Here is a 7,874-nt window from a genome sequence, read left to right on the forward strand (position 1 = left end):
ATATATATATAATATATATCCACACATATACACGCAAACATCAGGGCCGCGCCCCTTTTTGGGGGATGGAAAACCAAAGATCCAATAGATGTCGATTCAATTTGACGTGTGTTTGGATCGTAACTCTGACAAGTTTGTATGCATTTATCTCATCTACCTGTAAAGAACAAACGTGTTAACCTGCACACAGCGAGTTTCTGTCCCCCAAAAGGGAGTGCAGCCTTGGCGATGATGCAATGCTGGTCTGGTCTAGAGCCCCTTTGTTTTAACTTTTTTAGGACATGGCAGGGGAACACATATTTGTTGATGCAGCCAACTACATAGCGACTCATCGGAAAAGTGTATTTAATTGAAGCGTTTTGTTTAAAGTCGAAGTTTGGAGACAATGTTTTCAACTTCCTGTGTTGCTGTCTACGAGAGACGTGGGACTGGTGATGAGAGTCTACCATGTGAGACGTATTGCCGGTCTGATGGCAGCGCACTGCTGCGGAAAGGACCAGAAGTAAGGAGACCAATACGTCGTAATGGTAACTTGGAGAGGTGTATGATGTGAAATAAAGGCATTTCAGTCAATCAATATCACCAGTGATGTTATTTTCACAGTCGATAAATCAAATTCATAACCAAGATGGACAGGATTGATTTCTGTGCCAGCGATCATCCATCCAATCTGCACCGTCTCAAACATCAGCTACACATTCACTGACACGATGCCTTTTTCAGCCATATTTAGACGCAAGAATTAAAGGTCCTGGGAGTTGGAAACAATTAAATTTCATCCAGATGTTGTCTACCTTGTGTTTTTGTAGTTCAAGTGTATCAGTCATCTTTCCATAAAGTGTCAACACTTTTTTTTCTTCTTCTGAAGTCAACAAGCCACATTCATTTTGAATTTATTTTACAAACACTTAGTTCCAGTACTGTATGGGACTAGCCTGCCGCTGTCCTTTCAGCACCACAGCTTTGCTCAGCCGTCTACACCAGATTGACTGCTAGCCGACATACGGTGAAGTGAAACAGGCCAAGCTGTCTTTTAATAAGACACTAGTGGCTTCATCTAACAGTGACCATCAGTGAGGGACGGAAGTTGAATTTAGGAAACACGTCCCACTAGATTTAGTTGCTCATCTAATGAACTACAGAGGACAACAAAAGTTGCTGTAGCCAGGATTTTAGACATATATATTTTATAATAACAATACTGTAAGAATAATCATTTCACTCTAACACACTCCAGAATATATTTAATTAATTAAATAAATAAATAAATATCTTTTGTCTAAACAATTAGCCTTCATCTCCCACTATGTGTCATTATCAAACAGAAACTGCTCCCCGTGTCATTAAAATAACCAGAAACAACACAGAAGACATGACCTCTGGGTCCTCAATGGTAGCGTTACTCAACAAAAGCCGGCTGCATATGAGGTGGCGCTTGATCTGAGGACGTCTCAGATGCATCCAATAATCTATATGCTGATGTTTAAGAATAAGACGTTTGCTTGTTGCTTGACCATCAATAAAACAGATGTGATGAGACACATCTGTTTCCACACGGGGTTGGGACATCACCCTGCTGACAAGCCCATTCATTGTCTGCAGTGTGTCAGATGGCTCGAACTGTCCTCTTTGCTGCTGAATGAGGAAGCCGTGTCGACAGACTCATAAAAATCAAAAGGTCTTTACTGGATTGTATTCAGGGCTATTGTGACAGTAAAGACGTGACACTCATTTACCCACAGTCATAATAACTCATAAGCTCATTTCCCATTAAATATTAGGGTGACCAGACGTTCCCGTGTTCCGGGGGACAGTCCCACATTTTGGTGGCTTGTTAAAAAAATGAAACTATATTTTTTAAGTAGCAAGAAAGACCAGGCAGCAGAGTCCACTGGTTGATGTCTGATAGTGTTGTCTCTCTGTTGGTGTGTCGGTCTGGAAGGGTTGCTTGTCTGTCTTTCTTTCTTGTACATATACAAATGTAAATACACTGTTTGAACAATAGTAGTTTGACCATTTTCTTTACCGTGTGTCCTGTAGTGGGTCATGGTACTGTAAACTGAAGATTAGTGTATTACAGTACAAACAGTAACCATGTTGAAGATTCACGAAACCGAAATTTTCCATATTTTTTATTACATAGATAATAACACTGGATATAACTGGAATCGTCTCAGAGTTGTCACTTCAGAATCCTGGTCACCCTGATAAACACACCCTCACAAAGGACGGACTAAAACGTCCAAAAGCTAACGGTATCGTAGCCCTAAGTGACATTAAGATAGAGGACAGCACAAACCACAGCATTTCTGTTCTTCACTTTAGTCCTGACAACTAGCATCCAGTTTAGGGGACAGTCTGACACAGGCACACTGTAAACATTGTAGCCCACACACAGAAACACGTTCCTCTCTCGCTGCTACATCTTTGACCAGAAAGCTTCGTATTAGCATTTAGCTAACATCTTGTGAATGACTAGCCGCCTTGAAACCCTTCAGAGACTTGGCATTGCTTTGTTTGTCTGCTCCGTTAAGTGGAGTAGCACCAGTGTTTTTAGCCCGTGTCGCAACAAGTCAGGGCCTCGTACTGTAATGTATCTTCCCCAATGACTCGCTGTAACAAAGCTAACACAGCAGCGGAGCGCTAACACTCTCCCGTTAGACCGGCGGATAAACATGCTTACTTAATTCGGGACCCCATCCTCGTTTCTCACACCGCCGTCGTTGTCGGCAGCGGCTCCCGGTGCACAGACGCGTCTGGTCCGGAGGTGTTTTTCAGAAACTAACCTGTCACACAGAGCTGTATAACGCCATGGTCTGTCTACGACACACGCGTAGATCACGCTCTGACTCGCGCTGAACTGTGGGGCTTGTAGTTGTATTGTAGAAGATCGGTAGGTCTATCATGCGGAGCAATCTCGTGCTAGAAGCAGCAGTTTCCACAATACGCGTCGTAGACGACGGTATAATGTGATAAGATATATTGGCCGCTTTGGTATATAATTAGTTATATATATATTATATAGTTATAGTTGCTTTATTTACTTGACTTGAAGCCTACAATAGTTGGCACAATACTAAAGGATATATGAAGCGTTCTTTCTTTAAAACATTTTTTTTTATTGTTAGGGTTAAAAAAAATAATAATAACTTGCGATGAATATTGATCGATTACAATTATTACATGAAATGCAGGCATAATAACAATTAGACTAATAATATACTACTCAAGGTTGAAACTTTATATTCTAGTATATAATATAGAGTCTGAACATGGAGGTCCTGGATGTGACTTTTATGTAAAGGAAGTGTTTCTTGCTGTTGTCTGATTTGTTTAGAATAATGACTAAGAAATGGGCTAATGCTAGCCAATGTGTAATATTTCATATTTCTGTAAATGTTCCAGATAATATGCATGGATGCTAAAAAACAGATATTATACTTACTGGTACTGTACATGCATAGATTCCTTTGGTGTTCAAAGTGGGGTCCGGGGCAAGTTGTCTCAGTGCTTTTCGGGGCATATCGTCACATGACAATATGGGTGAAGTGTATACAATGCAGCAAATCAGGCACATGGGGCTTGTACTGCAGGGTTCACCGTTTAATTGTGCAGAACTGTGACTCTGCCGAAAACTCAGATTAGGCTATGTAGCCTATTCAGCGACAGTATTTAAATTATGTTGAGCTAGTCAGTTTGCAACTCTTGTTGCATTTGGTTTTGAATTGGATCTGAAAACGTCATAGCTCAGGATGAATTATTAGTTTTTTTTATGTGTTATTCATTATTATTCATAAATTATAGTTTCAACTGTATGAATAAGTTTGGAAAGCCTCTATTTGTATGCATGTTCTTATTTGTTGAAAAATATAATGTGACAATTTACCCCGCATAGTGTGGTGATGGGGCAACTTGTCACAAATGCACATTCTGTACCTTACCAATTACAAATCTATATTAAAGTGAGAAGTAAACATCTAAAAATTATACTTTTGTGCAATAGAATTTATAATTTAATCTAATGTGGAAAATGAGTGACTGTGATGTACTGATACCAGGTGGCAACCTCCGTTTCTGCCGAGTGAAGCCAATGCGGAAGTGTCTTAAAACTTGCATTCTCTCTACTGACCAGCAGGGGGCGACTTCTCCAGATGCAAAATGAAGTCAGATTGTATAGAAGTCTATGAGAAAATGACTCTACTTCTCACTTGATTTATTACCTCAGTAAACATTGTAAACATAAGTTTATAGTCTCAAACTCTAGTTTCAAGTCTTCTTCAATACAGCATGATGTTCATTTAGTAAAGTATGGTCCATTTAGAGTCAAATAGACCATAAAGCAAGGTATGTGTTAGGGCGGGCTTACTGTGATTGACAGGTCGCTGCTGCTACCAGAGACGTATACCACGTCTATACAACACTCCTCCGTATTCCAAATATGGTAACTTCTGTTCACTGGTTGCAAAAGAGTAAAGATGGCGAAGGCCATAATCCAAGGTGGCGATGGCCAAATCGCCGAACTAGAGGCTTCATAGCGGCAGTCCACAAACCAATGGGTGACATCACGATGACTAGGTTCACTTCTTATATAGTCTATAACTGAGATCGAGAAATTTAAGTGAAAGCAAAAAGTGTGACAAGATGCCCTGCTCTCCCCTATATTAGGAAAGGGAGGGCTGGCTACTTGGGCTCATGACCTCTGCAAGTCTAAAGTCTTGGCTTCAGCTCTGACTTGAGTAAATACTTTCCACATAAATAGGCTAAAATCTAGATATGCCAAATACGGATTTGAGCTGGCAGTCTGAACAAGGCCAAAAATAGAAAGAATCGAAGAATTAGATGAGACTTTAATACTCATATGGCTACCTAATGCTTTTCTTATACTTGTCACGTGCGTAAATACACATATCATATACCGTCAAACAATGGCCCTATCCCACGTGCAAGGGGCCGAGTGAAGAGAGGGAGCTGTGACGTTTGACCTACTTTTCAACAAACACTTGCAACAACAACCTCGCCACCACTTTGGGTTATCTTTGCACAGCCATGGGTTATGTATCCCCCCTGTCTTATTCGGTAAACTTCTTAAGCAGTCTCCGTTGAGCAGCCTGCGTGGCAGCAGAGGCACTAACCACAGAGAAACAGCGCGCGCGTGAGAGAGCGAGAGAGAGAGGGAGACTCGGGGGAGGGAGTCTGTCTGTCGGTGAGGAGTTGCACAACACCGCGGACCAATGTAACTAGTAGAAACTGTTTCAAGTGAGTAGGACATTACTGACTCCTCTTCAGGTAAGACTCATTTCCTTCCGGGACACTTCTGTAAACCGCTAGCTGGCTTAAGTCATGCACGAGCGAACTGTTGACGTTGACTCGTGTAATATTGTCGCATGAGACGCCTTTACGAACCAGGGGCCAACGTTACAGTCTGTTTACTCTGTTTGGAAAGTGGCAGAAAAGCTCGTGGGCGCATATCTAGCTAGCAACCAAGTTAGCCCGCGGCTCTTTACGACCATATGGAAATGATATTTACCCGTTACCCTGGACGGAAACGAGGCTGCAGCCAGCTATCTGCTTTAAACTAATAACTGAATTATATGCAGCACCAGTGCAATCTCAGGGCAGGACAGATAACCAATAGCTTGGACTATTGAGAATGAATTTCATATTCAATTTCGCCTGGTCACATTTTGCCTTGGCACATGATCACTGACAATTAAGTCAGTTTAAAGCTTGACTCCCTGTCAGCCTAACTTACTTAAATTCAGTTATGCAATTCATTGCTAACTTCTGGAGGTTAATTTTCGGAAAATGGCATTTAGGAAAATTATAGCCGAGTCTTCAATAAAACTCATTTGAAACTTCATACATACAATTACATTACAATGCAACAATGTCACCTTTTCCTTTCCTTTCATGTTAGTTAAAAAGCTATTGAGTATGGCTTCTGGTATAAAATGTGATACTATACAGTGACTACGTTTAGGGACCAAGTGTGCTGGCTTATTGCAACACAGACTCTTATTTCTCCAAGCGAGGAGAACAGCCTGTTAACATGATACATTTTACATGCAGTGTGAAAGCAGAGCCTCATATCTGTGTTTATGTTGTGTGTGGTTTGTGGATGTCTGTGGGTATAAAGGAACATTACGTGGAATACTGTAGTAACAGCAGGGGTGAACACTGGCTGCAGGCTGGAAAGGGGGCCGGGTGTGGGGTGTGGGGTGGGTGGCGGTGTAGTTATGAGGATGCCTGTAATGGGCTAAAATGACTCGTGTGTCAGCTGTGACAGTGGAGCCGGTGTCCCGGGTGACTGAGCTGGTTTGTATCAACCAAGCGGGAAGCCATGTCTTCACACATCCTCGCTGACATGCAGCTCGACCGTTATTCTCCGTCCTTATGGCTATTTGAGGTTTGGAAGAAATATCTCTAAAGTTTGAAAAAGACGAATGCAGTTAGATTTGGTAGTATGGATGAATATTGGATTACGGTTTTTATTAATTGCAATATTTCTGATCGAGGTATTTGGTCAAAAAATTGTGATATAGGATTTTCTCTACTTTGCCCAGCCCTTTCCCCCAAATTATCATTTGCTAGGCAATTACTTGTCCCGTGTTACCTCGTGTTCGTAAAGAAAACGTTGTTCTTCTCAAACACTTCCATAGTGAACAAATAAACCAAATGTTGAGAAAGGTATTGATGAATTAAAGTAAATGGGGGCCACGTTTAACAACTGTGAAAATAAATCAAAATATCAGTTGACAAACGCTCACACAATTTATGCAGTATATTTCAAGTCTCTTTTATCCGGTCGTATGCTCACTTCTTACCAAACACATGCATCTTAAGCTAAAAAAGTCTCACGCTTGCGTAGGCGCGCCAGTTGTTCTTGCGAGAATACTGTTAATGCGTAGTCTGCAAGGTTACGTGTTTTGTGCCAAAAACAAGGCAAAACTCTCTAGATACAGCAATGCTTTCATAGATAACATAAAAAATACTTGAAGTCAATATATTGTGTCAGATGATCAAAAGTTCTGATAATATCCTGAGCTGGAAGGAGGATAATGTACTATAAATTAATCAACATTCCACAATAAATGGCGCTAAATTTCATTCATGAAGTAAAGGGAGGGTGCTGTTGAAAAATAAAACTGATCTGAAAGCATCAGAAAGGAAGTGGAAAGACTGAGAGATGACTAACATTAGAGTATTTTGGTGCTGAGAACAAGGAACTTAGTTGTGTTTAAATATACTGAACTTGAAGAGGTGGCTCTTCAGTAGAATCCAAAAAGACAACTTTGTAAAGCAAAGAAACTGTTGGTCGGATGGTGTACAAGGGACTGTTGATCAGTGATTTATGTTCAACAAATTTATTTTTATTTTTGTTTTAACTTTTTGCATGCAGCTTGTGCCCTTTATTTGACCTCTGCCTCTAAGAAGATTCTTATTCCTATTTTGATGCAAAGATTCTGTTAATTACTCACTTGAGTCAGGATACCGGGCCGATACTGATCGTGTATCAATGACAATAGGGCTGATCAAGTCAATTCAACGTCCTTGCACAACTCTACTCTGTAAATACACACTTGGCACTTTAATACCATACATGTCTCAACGTACTCTTTGTTTGTTTGTTTATGTATTTTACTATTGCAGTGTGTTTATTGTCACGCACCAATCACCAAGCCCAAATCCTTGTATGCGTAACATACTTGGCCATACACCGTTTCTGGTTCTCATTTTGATTCTGATCTGACATAATACATACGTTATGTACTTGAGTTTCATTTCTTGTTTAAGTTTTAACGAATTGCTCTCCTGGTTTCCTACCAGGGTCACAATTGTCTCATATTTTCTTGTATTTCTAATAATAATAATCC

The 7,874-nt window shown here is 40.5% G+C and overlaps 1 protein-coding gene across 3 annotated transcripts in view; it reads left to right on the plus strand.

Moving 5' to 3' along the window:
- Nucleotides 1-5,010: 5,010 nt before the first annotated feature.
- Nucleotides 5,011-7,874, plus strand: part of LOC116388125 (serine/threonine-protein kinase Nek6-like) — an 18,994-nt gene continuing 16,130 nt past the window's right edge. Inside the window, exon 1 of one of the 3 annotated variants that reach the window (XM_031855757.1) lies at nt 5,011-5,286. The gene's annotated coding sequence lies outside the window, so the exon portion shown is untranslated. The remainder of the gene's footprint in view (nt 5,287-7,874) is intronic. The other 2 variants (XM_031855758.1, XM_031855759.1) reach the window with 2 other exon arrangements.

The sequence above is a fragment of the Anarrhichthys ocellatus genome, unplaced genomic scaffold, assembly GCF_004355925.1.
Source record: "Anarrhichthys ocellatus isolate YVR2014 unplaced genomic scaffold, GSC_Weel_1.0 scaffold16, whole genome shotgun sequence".
NCBI lineage: Eukaryota > Metazoa > Chordata > Actinopteri > Perciformes > Anarhichadidae > Anarrhichthys > Anarrhichthys ocellatus.